Source organism: Heloderma suspectum, chromosome 1, assembly GCF_057233095.1.
Source record: "Heloderma suspectum isolate Gila_16-S chromosome 1, 16-S_ref, whole genome shotgun sequence".
In the NCBI taxonomy this organism is placed as follows: domain Eukaryota; kingdom Metazoa; phylum Chordata; class Lepidosauria; order Squamata; family Helodermatidae; genus Heloderma; species Heloderma suspectum.
In genome coordinates this window covers 192,803,130-192,821,598 of record NC_139458.1, presented here as the reverse complement: position 1 = coordinate 192,821,598, position 18,469 = coordinate 192,803,130, and the positions used below count along the sequence as shown (strand labels likewise).

The window sequence follows — 18,469 nt, the reverse complement described above, 5'->3', positions numbered from 1 at the left end:
AAGTACACTGTAACTGGGTTCACACAACACAATAACCCACATTCAGTGGTTGAGTGGTAAAATATGTATATTAGGGGAAAGTGCACACACAAATGCATATATTTTTGAAAATAATGTTCAAAAATGCATTAGATTAGGAAGATTGCTTGCAAAAATGTGTATATAAGGCAAAATTGCATTAAAATGTATGTATTAGGAGTAATGTGCACAAGAATGTGTACAAATATTCATGTGAACTTGAATATTTTGTTAGAGCAGGGGTAGGCAACATAGGGGCCCCAGGCTCCAGTGTGCCCTCAGATACCTTCCTTGGTGCTCAGCCCACTCCTCCCAATTTTTATTTTACAAAAACATACCCATGTATTGTAGCTTAAAGCTGTTAGTGCTGGTAACTAAGTCCTAGGAGAGGCATATAAATTTTTTAGAATGGAGAAAAAAAACTGCACAAAAGTCAGGAAACCACCAAACTCTCGGTGGTTGGGGGAAAGGGGAGGCGCCATCTGGGGAACCCTATCAAGAGGCGCTATGTCTTTGATTTCAACATGAGCATGCCTAAAAGTTGCATTTCAGAAGTATATAAATACTACATTCCTGTATACTTTAAAGAAGGGATTAGCAAGGGAGTGAATGCCATAGAACAGATTTTGCAGCCAGGGCACCTAGGGCACTGGGAGAGACACAGTGGGATGCAATTGTGTGCAACAACAGTGGTGGCATTTGCACAATCCTTACAGTCATGAGCAGAGATTCTTTTTCAATAATTCTTTTAAAACCCCACAATTACTGCAGTGGGGCACAATTTGTAAAACTGTAAGCACATTTGCTGATATTGAACTTGTCTGTTTCACACTTTTTTTTTTAATGTGTGTGCTCTGCATGTACGTATTTGGAGCTTAGAATTTTGTGTTCTTTGCGGTGAGGGGAAAGACTCAAAAAGAAGGGTTGATCATATACTCATGGAAAAGTGCTTTGCTGGAAGAACAGATCTATAAGAGATGGGAGGCATACACGGCATGTCATGGGGGATGGCCGAGACTTGTGATAAGTGAAAAGGTCCCACTCTGTGTCCAGAGCTGGTGTAACTTCTGTTGCTCAATGGAGGGCCCCAGACTACTGCTCCGCACCGGTTCCCTCTCCACCCTCACAATGGAGGATAGGATTTTGAGTAACTCTGCAGCAGCTCACTATACATAACTGTATAAGCCTAAGGCAGCGACCACATTCTGAAATAATAGAGGATGGGAACTTTGGTGATGGAGCCCTTTTAGTCTACATCCATGACACACCCCATCATGGATTGTCTTGCTATCTGTTCCTGTGGCCAAGTTCTTAGAGCAGGGATAGGCAACATGGTGGCCCCAGGCTCCAATGTGCCCCCAGACACCTTCCTTGGTGTCCACTCCTCCCAATATTGTATATTTTTAAAAAATATTGTACATTTTCTTACTGGCACCTGGGATTGCTTCAAAGTGAAGTGGGAGTCACTAGCTGCATTCAACTTAATATCCCATGAATGCCTCTAGGCAGGTTACTTGTCCTTTGTGACACCCATGGCAGCTATTTTATGTTTGTGCCCAGGACAGCTTCTCAAATTTCCACATATGCCCACAAGGGCACATTTGGTGTTGCTCTGTGGGCAGGAAGGACTGGATTCTGGTCTTGCTGACTCTTTTTTTCCATATGAACGTATTGTTGCCAGCAGGACAGGCAGGCTTACTGGGGCCCTCTGATCAGTATTTTATGGATTTTTTCTGCATGGAAAAATTGTTCCCGCTGTGGGACTTCAAACTTTCTCCTGGTACACCTCTGAGTTTTCCATACAGCCATCCTATGCACAGCATCATGTGCAGGAGAAAGTACTGTGGGTTATTTCTAGCTGCCAGGTTGTCCACAGTGTGTAAAAGGGATGTGTGCACTGGCTTGGGTGATAACATGGGGTTGTTTAACCATTGCTATTAATTGATTGGCAGCTTCCATGCACGGCTAATATGGAGATGCTGTCAACACACAGTCATGATCAGTGTGTGACTGTGAAATTGTCAGGGACACTGTGGGAGTGTCTTGCTATGCCAGCTTTTCTTTATACAGCTATTGTGGACTCCGCTGCTAGTTGAGCATTGTATCACAACTATGTTATGTTGTCGTTAACCATCCTAGTAGCAGCCTCCTGTACTCGGACCATAGGCTCGCTCTGCCTGAGAACTCCTTGTAGTGTCTTCTACAAGGAGAGATGCTGTACATGAAAAGTTCTGTGATACGAATATACACATCTGTGATATCTAATTATGTGCTAGCTCAGACATGAAAGGTCTCTGTGAGTTAAGTCTCTGAGTACACATTCACATAGAGAATAATAACATGTGACACAGCACTGCCATGGATACAGCTACAGTGACTTGGAAGTAACTGTGGCAGCTAAAACATACACTGCTGTGGTAGCAGAAATTACTGTCAAGAAGCTGTGGTTGTATCTGCAGTAGGTGCACTAGGTCATTCTTCGCATGAATGTGTCCACAGGGATAATAGGTGCACATGCATGTGGCAAATCTTTTAGTAGCTCTTTCAGTCAGTCCATTGTTTCGGCCATGTTTTGACACCAGAGGCAGGAAATATGAATGACAACTCCCAGTTAGTAAAAATATAGAACATGATCCAGCTAAAACTGCGGTACTTTTAAATGTCATAATGAACTTAAATAGGTGGAACTGTGGCTAGACTGTGCCCATCATATTCATCTGGAAAAAGGACAGTATGATTTCCTGTAGCAGTGCCTCAGTTTTACTGGTATATCTCACTTTGCCCAATGGGAGGGCAGGCCCTGGTTGTTGCAAACTGCGTTAATTGGTTCTAGTGAGATGTGCATGTTCTCAGCTCGCTTCTCAAGAGCTTATTCACTTAAGCTAAAGCTGTCAAAGGTGTGCATCAGTAGTGTAGTGGCAAAGCCAGAAGTGCAGGGTCCCTTCATGACAGTCACAGCCACGCCCCCTTCTAAGATTACACAACCTTGTAAGATATACAGCCTTCAACTGGGATCCAAAAACAGCGCAGCTGAGAGTAAGGCAGGGATATTCCACTTGGACACCTGAGAAAAAAAATACAGGGGTGTTAAAATCTTACACACACACACACATTTTAGGTTTTCAAAATATGGTAGATACTTTATGGAAGCTTCACCCTCACTCGGCGGCAGGGAAAGGGAGGAGACGGCTGGAAGACCCCGGCCCACAGCGGTAGGCTGGGAGTGGGAGGGACCTGGCTGAGACCTGGCTCTAAAGTCCGGGGTCTTCGTCAGTGTGAAACTCCCCACTGCTACACCCCTGGTGTGCATGTTCCACAGGGGTTTATTCGTTTGTAAAAGGAATGATACCAGGAAGGGACTGACTTACCCAGATGAAAGAACAACAGAGTCTTGTCACAGCGCAAAGAGTAACAACGTTTATTATGGTATTAACCTTTCATGAGCTAGAGTCCACTTCCTCAGATGCAGAAGGAAAAGTTGTGGTGAGAAACGGTCTCACTGTAGAATGCCTTTAGGTCGTGAGCAGCCAGATAATGCCAAAGAGTGGGAAAGGGGTGCCCGCTCCTTTCTTTCTCTCGTGCGCTGCTGTTTATTTTTTGAGAGAGAGACTGAGAGAGACAGAGACAGAGAGAGGGACGGACGGACTCAGTCTCCCCTCACCTGGTCGCTGAGGGTCGTTCAGGGCGAGGCTAGACGCATGCGCTGGGCGGGATGTAGCCGGCGTCCTGCTCTGGTCCAAGGCTGGGGCTGGTTGGCGGGAGAGGCTGCTCCCCCGCTCCCTGCCGCCAGACCGAAGAGGCCGCCAGGGCGTGTGTGAGAAAGCGGGCGCGCGCGGGCATACCCACACGCAGAGACGGATGGGTTGCAAGGGCGGGGCCCTCGCGGGCCTCCTCCCGCCCCCTCAAGAGCACAGGAGCAAGCTGGAGGAGCGCGCGCGCTGCGCCCGGGCAAGGTAAAGCGCGGCTGGGTGGGAGCAGCTCGCAGAGAGCGCTCGCTCGGGGCTGGCTCTCCTGACGAGAGGCTAAGCGCCTTGGGCTTCTTCGGCCGGGCGCGCGAGTGAGCGGAGTTTGAGCGTGTCTGGAGTCGCCGAGGGACCCGTAGTAGGGCTGGGAGAGGCGCGGCTCTTGCTTGCCCTGGGGCTGGGAGGCATAACGACCCGGTCCGAGAGAGAACGAGGCTCTTTGCCCAAGAAAAGAGTTCTGGCGCTGATTTGTAAGCTGGCTGGGAGCGGGGTGCTGGGCTTTTCCAAGCCGCGAGCAAACCCCAGCAGCATCCTCGGGAAAGCGAGAGGCGCGAGCGGCAGGTTTGCCCTCGTTGGAGGCGGCTGCCCGGCCGCACGTTTGTGAGGCGCCGAACTCGTTCTCGGTCCGTTTCAGGGCAGGGCGCCCTCCCCTCGCGACAAAGTTTGGCTCAAAAGCGAACGGCGAGAGTCTTAAGGGCCACTTCTCTCTTTGGCGTGGGTATACCGGCGACTTTCGTGCTGGAGCGGCTCGTGTGGTGGCCTTGGATAGGCTCAGGGACTGTGCTCCGTCTCCGAATGGTTTCAAGCTAAATTCCCACGTGCTTTCCGTTTTCCTCTTCTCGGTATCTCCTCTGGACTTCACAGCTTTTGCTCTTGCAGTTGGGCGGGGAATTCGTCGAGAAGCCTATTTCTCTAAATAGGTCAATGACTTTAGAAATGCATACGGTTTGCATAACCATGTTGTGTCTCGGAAAGGTATGAGAACCTTCAAAAAAAGTGATATGTGTGTGGGTGTGGGGGGGAGAAATCTTTGCTTGGAGGAATGTTGTGGACGTTGATTTTAATGTTGAGAGAGATACATCTTTTACAGCCTTCATAGCCTCATTTGACTCCATTACTTTTTTTTTTTAAGCTCAGGTCGTTCCTGGAAGGGGACGTTTCCTTAGCAAATGAGGAATTAGCCTACTTTAAGGAATCATCCTTGATGAACTAATTACAGAGCATAGGTGTGTATGTTCAAGGTGCAAAGCTTTGCAGAGTCCAGGTTCTCAAATAAAAATAGGTACACATGGTCACTGATGCTCATTGATGGACTGTAGACCATGGGTCTTTTCACTGTCCTTTTTTCACTATCCTTTTTCTGTCCTTTTCACTATCCTTTTCACTGTCACATTCATGAGGCATAATAGTAAATAGGACATGACTCTTATTGTCAATTGCACTTTCTGTTGTAGCAAGGGAGGGAATAAAAACACCAAGGGACCAGAGCAATGTCACAATGGCCCACTAGCTCTTACAATAGAAACATTTTTTAAAACATGGATGCTTCTTGGTGAGCACTGACAATTAAAACAATGCTCATGAGCATAAGACTTCAGAAACAGCCAATGTAGCAGGTAGGCTCTGTGTGGAATTATTCCATAATAGTGCCTTCTAATCTAGTAAAATGCACTTATTCACAAACAATGCCAGCAAAAAGTAATTTCTCTCTATTCTAGCTGTGTCCTCATGAAATGTCTGAAGGTTATAGAGGATTTGTAACCTTATAATCAATTCAGTATAGTGGATGGAGGCAGCCAGCCATTTGTTGACAAAAAGTTCAGGTTAAATTTAGAAATGTTTATCTGTTGCTGAAACTGATATGTGCTTTATTTTGAATTCTCTTTGATGGCACATGGTTTATAAATAAGGAAATAAAAATAAAATAATCTGTTATCAAGAGGATTATATGCAGGAATAAATTTTACCAATTTATCTACCTGTATGTAATTTGATGGTTTATGTGATTTGGTTTATAAAACGTAATGCTTGCTTAATACTTTTTCCAGTAAAATGCATATTGGGTGGGAGGTCAAATAACACTGGAAAACTTTCTAGCATTCCTGGGGTGAGTGCTGTGAACTCTAGTGAGAAGCTCAAATTATGGGATAAAAGGTACTTCAGTATGCTGTGCCTGGATCCCAGTTTAGGAAAAATCTGCCCAGTAAACAATCGTAACACGTGATCTTCCAGACTCCACTTAAGTTAATTGGTCCAAGAAAGAATAAGTGTACATGCTCTTCTCCCTTTTAGTTAATAGGACTCCTTCAGAGCTGTGAATTAATGAGGAGAGAGGGTCTTTAATATATTGTCACAGATTTTGGCTGATGCAATTATGTAATGGTGGTATGGTTGCTTGTGTTTAGTTATAACCATCACATGCACTATGAACATGGTAGCTTATGATTATTTTTATTTTTCAACTACACCCGCACATTTCTGTTTCAAACAGAAGGACACACAGACAAGGTAATTAAAATATAACCTTGCTAGAAATATTGGAGAACTTCTGTGGCAAGACTGTGAATTTAAATAGGGCAAAATGAAGTAATCACACAAATATGCTGATGTCAGGCATTTCACACCAATGACATAGGGCTAGGCAAGGGTCTATGATGTAGGCATTTGAGAAGATGTAAATGTTATCAGAATGAAGAACTGGGCAAATGGAGTTTAAAAAGTTCATTGGTAGTAACAGCTATGGAGGTTGAATGAGCTGTCTGTGACTAGACAAAATTCCATGTTGAATTATTAGAGATGAAAATGTCTTGCCTTTAGTGGTGTATTGTATGCATAACTTGTATAGAGCAAATGCTTGTCCCCTACTGCTTCTACTAGCATTTGTTCTTGGCATGAAGCAAGTTAATTATATTTCAGTTGAAGGTGTTGCTTTCAGCTGTTACTGATCATGCTTGAGAAGCCTGATACCTTTGGGACAAGGCTCCCCTCAGCAAAATATTCAATACTTGTCATAGGAATAATTTGTAGCACTTCTTATCAGTATTTCACATATTAAGATAGCGATACTGCATCTAGTAATAATTTTCTATTCTCTACTATACTGTAGGAGATAGGTAGCTCATTATTATTTATATAGTACCATCGATGTACATGGTGCTTTACAAAGAACAGGGGAGCTTTCAGCACTCTGCTTCATTTATGGAATTTTACAAGGGTCCAGACAACAACAACTTCTCCTTGCAACCCTCCTGTGCTTCCTACCACTTCTTCCATCTTTTTTTTCCCCCTATAAAAATGGGTTTTATGGAGGACAAGATAGCATAGCTGCACAATAGCTTTTGGTTGGTAGTGCTAGGAGTCGTCTGTCTGGAAGCATCCCAGGTATGACAGGTTCCTACCCCAAGGAACTTGCAATCTGAAATAGATGAAGGGGAACAGCAGAGTAAGGACAGAAATATAAGCATGGATAAGAAGATGAGTGTGATTATTTCAATTACACATTATTTGGCTTAGTTATAATTCCCTTTATTTTCCATGTTGGGAGGTGAGTGCTGATAAGAACACAAGAAAAGCCATGCTGGATCATTCTGTAGACAAAACAGTGCCATCTGTGCACAGGCAGGAGGTATCAGCAGGCTTGGGGGAGCTCCGAGATATGCAAAAATGCAAAATTTTTAAAAAGAATTAGGGGGCACCCCCATTCCCCAAACAGGAAAAACACCAGTGATTGTGCATGTATGCAGCTTTACCGATGCTGGACTTCTTCACTTAAAATGTTCAGGAAAGAAAACTCGCCAGCTGATTTTAATGCACCTTAAAGGTATCACACAAGTACAAGGGAATGAAAATGATGCTGGGACTGTGACGCCTTTCTTTTCTTCTGAATAAATAACGCTGTCCTGATCTTTGCAGCTTAACTAGAGTATGTTAGGGCTAACCTTCTATTGAACTTTCGTACCCAATTACATGCTGGCGTTAGCTAACTTCTCCAAGATGAAAAGCCCAACCAACACAGTAAAATAGACTCATTTTAAAGTGAAGCTGATGTAACTGCATTATAAAATTGTATAATCTTCAAAACTGTAGAATCCTTGGACCGTTCACTGACCTAGGGGACTGTTCTTACCACCCCGAAATATTTTCAGTTTTGATTTTGGAAGACAACTTTCACTGTAGAATCACTGTCTCGTTCCATTTGGGGCTGATAAGTTAGTGTTCTCATCACAGTGTCAGAATGTGTGAAAGGTTGAAAAACTGGATAATTTTGCTCTTGTATGTGAGAGCCTTGTGATACGTTCCATGGGGTTTTCTTGGCAAGAATACTGGAGTGGGTTGCCATTTCCTTCTCCAGTGGACCACATTTTGTCAGAACTCTCTGCCATGACCTGTCCGTCTTGGGTGGCCCTGCACGGCATAGCTTATGGCTTCACTGAGTTACGCAAGCCCCTTCGCCACAACAAGGCAGTGATCCATGAAGGGGATATCTACAATATCTACTATTGTGGGCAAGAATCCCTTAGAAGAAATGGAGTAGCACTCATAGTCAACAAAAGGGTGGGAAAAGCAGTACTGGGGTACAATCTTAAAAATGATAGAATGATCTCAGTACGAATCCAAGGCAAACCATTCAACATCACAGTAATTCAAGTCTATGCCCCAACCACTGAGGCCAAAGAAGCTGAGGTTGATCGGTTCTATGAAGACCTACAACACCTTCTAGAACTAACACCAAAAAAAGATGTCCTCTTCATCATAGGGGATTGGAATGCTAAAGTAGGAAGTCAAGAAATCACCGGGATAACAGGCAGGCATGGCCTTGGTGTACAAAATGAAGCAGGACAAAAGCTAATAGAGTTTTGCCAAGAGAACATGCTGATCATAGCAAACACTCTTTTCCAACAGCACAAGAGGCGACTCTACACATGGACGTCACCAGATGGTCAATATCGAAATCAGATTGATTATGTCCTTTGCAGCCAAAGATGGAGAAGCTCCATACAGTCAGTAAAAACAAGACCTGGAGCTGACTGTGGCTCAGATCATGAGCTGCTTCTTGCAAAATTTCGGCTTAAATGGAAGAACGTCGGGAAAACCACTAAACCGTTCAGGTATGACCTAAATCATATCCCTGATGAATATACAGTGGAGGTGAGGAATAGATTTCAGGGATTAGACCTGATAGACAGAGTGCCTGAGGAACTATGGACGGAGGTCCGTAACATTGTTCAGGAGGCAGCAACGAAATCCATCCCAAAGAAAAAGAAATGCAAGAAAGCAAAGTGGCTGTCTGATGAGGTTTTACAAGTAGCTCACGAAAGAAGGGAAGCGAAAAGTAAGGGAGAAAGGGGAAGATATACCCAACTGAATGCAGAGTTCCAGAGAATAGCAAGGAGAGACAAGAAGGCCTTCTTAAATGAACAATGCAAAGAAATCGAGGAAAACAACAGAATGGGAAAGACTAGAGATCTCTTCAAGAAAATTGGAGATCTCAAGGGAACGTTTTGTGCAAAGACGGGCATGATAAAGGACAAAGAAGGCAGGGACCTAACAGAAGCAGATGAGATTAAGAAGAGGTGGCAAGAATACACAGAAGAACTATACAGGAAAGATCTGAATGTCCCTGATAACCATGATAGTGCGGTCACTGAACTTGAGCCGGACATCCTAGAGAGTGAAGTCAAGTGGGCCTTAGGAAGCATTAGTAACAACAAAGCTAGTGGAGATGACAGTATTCCAGCCGAGCTATTTAAAATCCTAAAAGATGATGCTGTTAAAGTGCTGCATTCAATATGCCAACAAATCTGGAACACTCAACAGTGGCCACAAGACTGGAAAAGGTCAGTTTACATTCCAATTCCAAAGAAGGGCAACGCCAAAGAGTGTTCAAACTACCGCACAATTGCGCTCATTTCACATGCCAGCAAGGTGATGCTCAAAATCCTACAAGCTAGGCTTCAGCAGTATGTGAACCGAGAACTACCGGAAGTACAAGCTGGGTTTAGAAGAGGCAGAGGAACTAGAGATCAAATCGCCAACATTCGCTGCATCATGGAGAAAGCAAGAGAATTCCAGAAAAACGTCTATTTCTGCTTCATTGACTACGCTAAAGCCTTTGATTGTGTGGATCACAACAAACTGTGGCAAATTCTTAAAGTGATGGGAGTACCAGACCACCTTACCTGTCTCCTGAGAAACCTGTATGAGGGTCAAGAAGCAACAGTCAGAACCAGACATGGAACAACCGATTGGTTCAAAATTGGGAAAGGAGTACGACAAGGCTGCATATTGTCACCCTGCTTATTTAACTTATATGCAGAGTACATCATGAGAAATGCCGGGTTGGATGAATCACAGGTCGGAATTAAGATTGCTGGGAGAATTATCAACAACCTCCGATATGCAGACGATACCACCCTAATGGCAGAAAGCGAAGAGGATCTAAAGAGCCTCTTGTTGAGGGTGAAAGAGGAGAGTGCAAAAGCTGGTTTGAAACTCAACATTAAAAAAACGAAGATCATGGCATCTGGCCCCATCACTTCCTGGCATATAGAAGGGGAAGAAATGGAAGCAGTGACAGATTTTACTTTCTTGGGCTCCAAGATCACCGCAGACGGTGACTGTAGCCATGAAATTAAAAGACGCTTGCTCCTTGGGAGGAAAGCTATGGCCAACCTAGACAGCATAGTAAGAAGCAGAGACATCACCTTGCCGACAAAGGTCCGTCTAATCAAAGCTATGGTTTTCCCAGTAGTAATGTATGGCTGTGAGAGCTGGACGATAAGGAAGGCTGAGCGCCGAAGAATTGATGCTTTCGAACTGTGGTGCTGGAGAAGACTCTTACGAGTCCCCTGGACTTCAAGGAGGTCAAATCAGTCCATCCTAAAGGAAATCAACCCTGAGTGCTCATTGGAAGGACAGATAATGAAGCTGAAGCTCCAATATTTTGGCCACCTAATGCGAAGAGAAAACTCCCTGGAAAAGACCCTGATGCTGGGAAAGACTGAAGGCAAAAGGAGAAGGGGACGGCAGAGGATGAGATGGCTAGATAGCATCACGGATGCAATGAATATGAACTTGAGCACGCTCCGGGAGAGAGCGCAGGACAGGAAGGCCTGGCGTGCTATGGTCCATGGGGTCACGAAGAGTCGGACACGACTGAACGACTGAACAACAACAACATGTGAGAGCAGGTAAATATCTGATTGGCTAGGCATATAAATTTGTTATTCCTTTCTAACTTGGCTATACTTCTGAATCAAAGTTTATTTGTAATTGAGCACAAGTTACTTTTTTTAGGAACTATCCAATCAGATAAACAAATTGATTTCTATAGGAGAGAGTAAAGCACATGATGAACTCCCATTAAGATCAGTGGGAATTAAAAGTGCTTTTGCTGTTTCACTCTACTTGCAGTTAGGAACAGAATTTGAAGAATTGCCCTTGAGATGCTTAATTTTGTTTGGCTTAGCTTGGAAAAATTGTACTTGAACCCAGCTCTGTGTCTAAAGTACATCTACTTGGCAGTAGCTAGGGGAAGTTTCCTTTAAAAACTATACAGCTGTATATGGCTTGGGACCAGGCTATCTGAAAGACCACCTTCTCGCATAGGAGCCTGCCCGATTCTTAAGATCTTCAGGAGAGGCCTTTATTTCAAGATCTCCACCTTCAAAGGTGCATTCAGTGGCAACACAAAAGAGGGCCTTCTTGGCTGTGGAAATCCTGGCCAAAGGAAGCTAGGTTTACTCCCTCTCTGCTATCCTTTTGCTAGCAAGCAAAGAGCCCTTTATTCAAGCGGGCCCTTGGTGTGTAAGCAAGTCTGTTGGGCAGGAGGTTGTTTACTGTTACTGTTGTGCTTTTAATTGCATTTAATATATTTGTTTTATTACTGTTTTTATCAACTATTATTAGTGATTGTAAGCTGCTTTGAGTGCTAATTTTGGTAGAAAGGCAGGGTACAAGTCAGATAAATAAATACGGAAGTATATTCATTCTAATTTCATAATACGTAAGGGAAGGGAGAGTAAAGGAATTATACAGACAAAATCATTTTACTATGAGGTATCTACCCATAAGTAAAAAAAGAATAAAACGTGTGATATAGTAATGCCTAGCACTTTAGCACTTTTCCCAGAATGTGTGACCACAAACAACTGCATAATTATGATTAGGGTTTAGTATTATAAATACGTCATATGGGAAAGCTTTAATAGTTCTACAGATAATTCCTTGTTCTTCTGATTTCTACATTAGATGCTTGCTTAAGCCAAACATAACAATCGCAAAACTAATTAATAAAGTCCATTAGCTTTCATAATCTTATTGTCTTCCTGTGGCATGAACCTTTTTGATCAGAATTGCTATCATGATTGTTTAATCTCAAAAGAAGTCCCATCTTATTTAACTTTTAGCATGTAGCCCTTAACAGAGTTGTTATACATTCTGCACAGAGCTGTGATTTTTCTTAAGCATCAGCTGAAAAAACGGACAGCGCCTCCTATAAACAACATATTAATTTACATGTTAAAAATGCATTAGAGAACCTGAGCTGCCGAGGTTTGTAGATACACAACCCTTGTAAACCAATCTGAGCACTTCAGTTCCAGCAATTAGCATTATTGTTAATTCAATAACATTATTATAAAGCTATCAGGATAACTACTCAAGGTGTTAAGTAGTTATACTTATAATCTGCCATAAGTATGATTGTATTCTTCCATATTCTTTCTCTGCTTTATGCACTTCAAGCCAGTGCTCATCCAAGCTGTTTTGGATGTTCTGATGACACAGCTAAAGCATACCAGTTTCTGTTGCAAGTGGTGGATAGTGGTGCAGCCACTTCAGTCTCCTTTTATTTCTCTCTTCCCCATTTCTACCACCATATTAGACTTGCACTGTCCAGCGCTTCAGTTTATTTCAGGATTGGATAGCATGATTGGATAGGTTTGTATCCAATGTTAGTGTCACTTAACTTATAGTAGATCCATTCAGCTCAGTGGATCTACTCTTAAGTAGGACTAACACTGAATACAAGCCATATAATTGTTAAAGAACTATAGAGCCACATTTTTTAAAAAAAGTATTGTATATAGTAATATGCACACCTTTTCAAAAATTTCCATTATACACTGCTATCAAGCATATGTATCTAAACACCAGTACAATTTTGACATCATTTCTCTACATCAGACTAAACTTCCTATTATCAATTATTCCATAATCTCTTCAAGTATCAAAGGCGCAATCCTTTTCAGATTTATAACAGATTGGGGCTGTTACAGAGCCACTTCCTCTTTACACGGACAAATCAAACCGCTCCTTTTTATTAGCACATTCTTTCCATTTCAAATTAAGCTGTGGAAATGGTTGGAAAGGTGCTGGAGGTTGACGACATCATGTAAAGGACCTGCAAACTTCCATGAGTAACCAATCTCAATTGCAGGATCAAAGCCCTGTGTGGAGAAGCCCCATATAGGGACTCCACACACAGCACCCTCAGCTCATGGTGGAAGAGAGGTGGGATACACATTTACTTTATATTCATTTTTACACCCATGGTGGAATTCAATTTCTAGGGATATGCCAGCTTAGGGTTGATGTGGGAAAGTTTCAGAAGCATGTTTAAGAGAAGAAAGGAATAAAATTTTTACAATCTCTTACAGGGGTCATTACCTCCACCATTTCAGACAAAAGTAGGAAAACTTTTGTGTACATTTAACAACCTTACTTCCACACCAAGATCACTGCCCAGGATTTCTACCCCCACACATGATTATTTATTGCTGAAGGTTCTGCTCTGCCTTCTGATCATTTGCTCTGCAATAGCCAGTGCTAGAGTGGCTTCTGAAGCAGGGAATCTGGACAGGTCTTTGGTTGAGGAATGAGGGAAAAAAAAGCAAAGCAGTATGCTGGCATTGATTTGCAGTGAACATGCATTTACATGTCAATATGCATCTGCCCCTTATTTATCTTCTAGAGATTCTGAGGAAAGACTGAAACATGAAGAACTCTAGTCCAAATAAGCCACAGTTTGTAAGCCAACACCAAAACCTGGTTTCAAGCTGTTTTATGATCCTGGTTTGTTTGGACTCAATTACCTGCAGTCCCGGGTTTAGATGTCACATGAAGCTATCCCTTTGTGGTTTGTTTACCTGCTCACACAAACGGAGGAAAGAAGCAGGAGTGAAGTGACTGTGAATTCCAGCATTCAACTTGTTCACATCATGGTTTTTTTAAAGCCATATTTTTGTTTAATATTTACATGTGAGTTAAGTGATAGGGTGGGGTGGGAGGAAAGCAAGTTGTAAGGGGTTTGTGTTTGATACTGAACAGAGGAAGATGCCATAGGAGCACCCAGTTTTCCAGATCGGTCAAGGTAAACATAGAGGGTGGATGCTTCTTCCTTATGGATAGGAATAGGCTGTAGCTGTCTTAAATTTGATCAAGAATCTCAGGAAAGGGCAGGATTTCGTATTAGAATATCAGTGCCAAGTTTGTTAAATGCAGGACCTTATGTTGTACATACCACCTTTTCTGTCCCATCTTTGTAGTGATACCAGGGGGCAGGGGGAGTGGGGAGTTCTATCCTGGCCTCTTATTTTTAAATGGTTCTGCATGGAGAGAGGAAGGTCCTCTGGGGTGCAATGCAACCATTCTCCCATGCTGACCTACTTGACCTAACCAAAGACCTTTGAGGAAAGCCATGCTTTGTTGACAGTGATTGTTGTTGTTGTTCAGTCGTTCAGTCGTGTCCGACTCTTCGTGACCCCCTGGACCATAGCAGGCCAGGCGTTCCTGTCCTTCGCTCTCTCCCGGAGTGTGCTCAAGTCCATATTCATTGCATCGGTGATGCTATCCAGCCATCTCATCCTCTGCCGTCCCCTTCTCCTTGATTACCCTATTCAAATGACTGATGCTGTAGGTAATACTGCAGTAGAAATAGTATAATTTTCAGCTTAGTCTGCCTCCTGCTTACTGCAGAGCGTTCTGAGTTAAATGGGTGGTGTTTTGTCATTTTTTATCTTTAGAAAACTTATCTCATCTAGGTCCTTACAATTTGCAGACAACCTCCAATAAAAAACTGAGCAAGCAATTCCAGTAGGAGGCGGCTTCCCCCACTCTTCCAATAGCTGTTCAAATGCTCTTGTTGTGAAAATTGTATCCATACATAATGCACCTGTTGTTGTTCAGATGCATTCTTTTCCTACAGGTTGCTATAGATTCTGGCAAACTTCTCAGTTTTAAAAGTATATATTTACACTGAGCTTTTCATTTCAGGTTCATTCGTGAGTGTGTGTGTGTGTGTGTGTGTACGCACACACACTGAACTGTACATCAATTTACTTCAAGCCAAACCCAGTGCTGTGTTAAAGCTTTGAACCAGATTTTATTGTTGAAATCCTGAAGAAGGATAATTGTGACCTTTTTACGACTGTGTTTGAACACATACACATGCTATAACATTTCTGTTTCAATAACTGGCAAAACAATCCACCTCTAAAGACACATATGCAAGTGCGTTCCTCTGCTTGTTCTCACTGCCCTGAACATTACAGCGCTACTTCCACCATGAGAGCTGAAACACATAGCCCTCAGGAAAATCACATGTGTGTTTTTTTTTCCTGGGTTGAAAAATAGGTGCTGGTGGGGATTGCATATTTCCCCCTTCTCCTCAGTGTTCTTGTTTCTGTATGTGCAGGGTGTTTATATGATGGGTAGGATCTGAAGTTGCAGCAAGAGATGCCCTATTTGATGATGTGCTTCCGATGTGAACTGGAAATTTCCATGTCATCGTTTGTGCATGATGACACGCAAACATGCATGAGCATTTCAATACTCAATCTGAAAAGGACTGAGCTTTTGCTAATGCACGATTTGAGCACTTGCAAAAGGCTCAAAGGTGCTCCTAGAGCACCCATCTCCATGACTCCCTTCCTCTGTCCCTCCGAAAGACCCAGCAACTTACCTGGGGAAAGTGACATCACAGGTGCACCCAGAGCCCCAGCGGAGCATCATTTTCACATTGGAGATTCTGAGACAGGGTCTACTGTTCCCAAAATCCTCAGTGGGAAAATATAGCTCCTCCAGGGCTCTGAGGGCCTGCCACAAGCTGCCCTTTTTCTATGCCCCAAGCTAAATTACTGGCATAGGGGCAGACGATGAGTCAGTGGTGGCTGTGCTCCCAGTATTTGAGGTGAATGGGGCCTGTTTGCCATGCTTGCCCCATGCTGTAAGCAGGCCTGTGCTCTCCTTGAAGCTGCTTATGAGCATTCAAACAGCGGTGCTCACTTTTCTAAGTGCCTTTGTTCAAATGTTGTGAGCACAACATCCATTGAAAGTTTTAAATACGGTGGGCAGAAGCAGCAGTGCGATATAAGGACACGTGAAAACAGTTTTTCGGTTATGGAATAGGGTGTACTCAACCCTAATACGTGGTTCAAGGTAAGTTATGGCTCCTAGGGCATACTTCTCTCTGGATGTTTTATTTAAAATACATCGTATGAGAACATCTTCCCATGTGTAGGGTGGAGGAGGATGAGCAATGGACATTAGTTGTAGGGTAGTTCTGCTCTCAGAAGAGCACACATGAAAGGGAAAGACAAGGTTGAAGAAGGCAGGGCCGGCCAAAGACATTTTGCTGCCTGAGATGCAGTGTATGGCGCTCCCATCCCCAGGTCAAAGTGCATATTGCCCAAGAGTGGGCAAGTTATTTTGGCACTGGAGACAAAAAAAATAATCTCACAAGGACCTCTCCCTGGCAGTAAAATAATAATTAAATAACTAACAATTTGCTGCACTTTCATGACAACCCAGATCAGCTGCCTCCCGCCTGAGGCAGCTACCTCACCCTGCCTAATGACAGGGCTAGCCCCACGTACTTAAAGGGGGAGCACTAAAGACTATGCGGAATTCCCACTTGAGAAGTCCGAAATGGTACCCTTAATTATTTTCTCTACTGTAGAGAAACATAAATGGATGCAAATAAATGTTATAGCACATATTGACTATTGCTACTGCTATTATAACTCCAGTATTACTAATTTTGGAACATGACAACCATGTGACAGCAATTGTAGCTAACAAAGAGGGGAATGGGGCTGCTCAAGCAATTCCGGCTACTGTAGAAAGTAATGTCCAGGAATTAACAGTGCAATCCAATGCATATTTACCTAGAAGCAATACTCCCACTTTAGTTGAATGAGGCTTACTCCCAGGTTAGTGTACACTGGACTAAAGCTTAAAAGGAGCTATCTCAAGGCACTATTCATGGAGGTGTGTAGGTATGCAAAGCAGAATGTTTTGCTTTCATTTCAAAGACTGCCTACCTCTTTTACATGTAGAAACATTCTGCCCAACTCTTCAGTAAAGCATAAAACTTGCTTCCACCTTCCTGTGTCTTCCTCAATGAGCCACTGGATAACTAATAGGAGCTTATTTTTAAATGTTACATAATTATTTTTTTTTTAATATTTAACAATTGAAATATGTAATGTATACTCTATTTTTAAAAGATAAAATAATTTTAAATATATTTAGCTGTTTGTTTTGTATTGATAGTGCCCTTGCTGTGGAAGCTCAGCCCTCCTTCCTCACAAAGCAGCTAGTTCTGACCCTAAGATTGTGATCCTGTGCCTGCTTACCTGAGAGTAGGCCCCATTGAACTCTATGGGACTTAATTCTGAATAGACATATATAAGATTGCACTGTGACTTAACTATACACGTGGGTTCTTAATGAGGGCTTTGGTTTTAGTTCCTGTGCCGAAGTCTTTTTATAAAGTTTGCATAGGTTTTCCATCTGCCATGGGGTGGTTCCCAATACACAAGCACAGCCACACAGTAGTAATTGGCCAGACAGCCCAGGGCCATGTTTCTGCGACAACGAAAGGGTGAAGCAAATGGAGGAATACCGGATTTTTCATGGAATCAGCATGGCTCTGTGCAGGGTTCTACGAAGGAGTGCACTGCACCATTATAAATCGCTGACAGAAACATACTTCCAGGTGGGGTGGGGGGATTACAAGTGAATGTCATCAGACTGGCAGGGGCTGCTCAACCAATAAGAGAGGCTCTCCCCGCTCCCCCCTTTCTCCTTTCCCCTGAAAGTCCAGATGCACCTGCATTTCAGGAGCAAGCCTCACTGAGCACAATGGGAGTTACTTCTGAGTAGACACAAATATGCTTGTGCTGGGAAAGAGAGCGGGGAACACAAAGATGGGAAACCAGTCCCCATTTAAACCAGCAGGATCTCTGTAATGAAGGTGTGAAGTAGTTACTTCCTAAGGCAATAAACCAAACAAAGAATTGGAGCCTGGAGATCACGCTTTACCACACTTAGTGAATAGGGCTTTAAACTGTGCCATGTCAATTGAGGAGGATCTCTGTAAGTTCTGATGTGGGCATTTAGAGGGCAAGCCTCATTCAGCACAATGGGAGTTACGTCTGAGGAGACACTCATTGGTTTGTGTAGGGGCAGGAAACACATAGGAAACACCCCTTGACTGGGGTCACGGTGAAAGGGACACCCCTGGGCAGGGCTAGCATACCTGAGGTAAATGTGGGAGTTGGGGCACACAGCAACATACTGAGGAGAGCCTGACTTGAGGAAAAGAATTGGACTTTAAGTAGTCTCACAAAATCTGGTTTTCTTCTGAGTAGATACACATATGCTTGTGCTGGGAAAGAGGGTAGGGGGGGACACAGGGATGGGAA

The 18,469-nt window shown here is 43.3% G+C and overlaps 1 protein-coding gene across 1 annotated transcript in view; it reads left to right on the top strand.

The window, feature by feature from the left end:
- Positions 1–3,925: 3,925 nt before the first annotated feature.
- ZNF385B (zinc finger protein 385B) overlaps positions 3,926–18,469 on the top strand; it is a 298,989-nt gene continuing 284,445 nt past the window's right edge. Inside the window, exon 1 of the mRNA XM_084814805.1 lies at positions 3,926–3,971. The gene's annotated coding sequence lies outside the window, so the exon portion shown is untranslated. The remainder of the gene's footprint in view (positions 3,972–18,469) is intronic.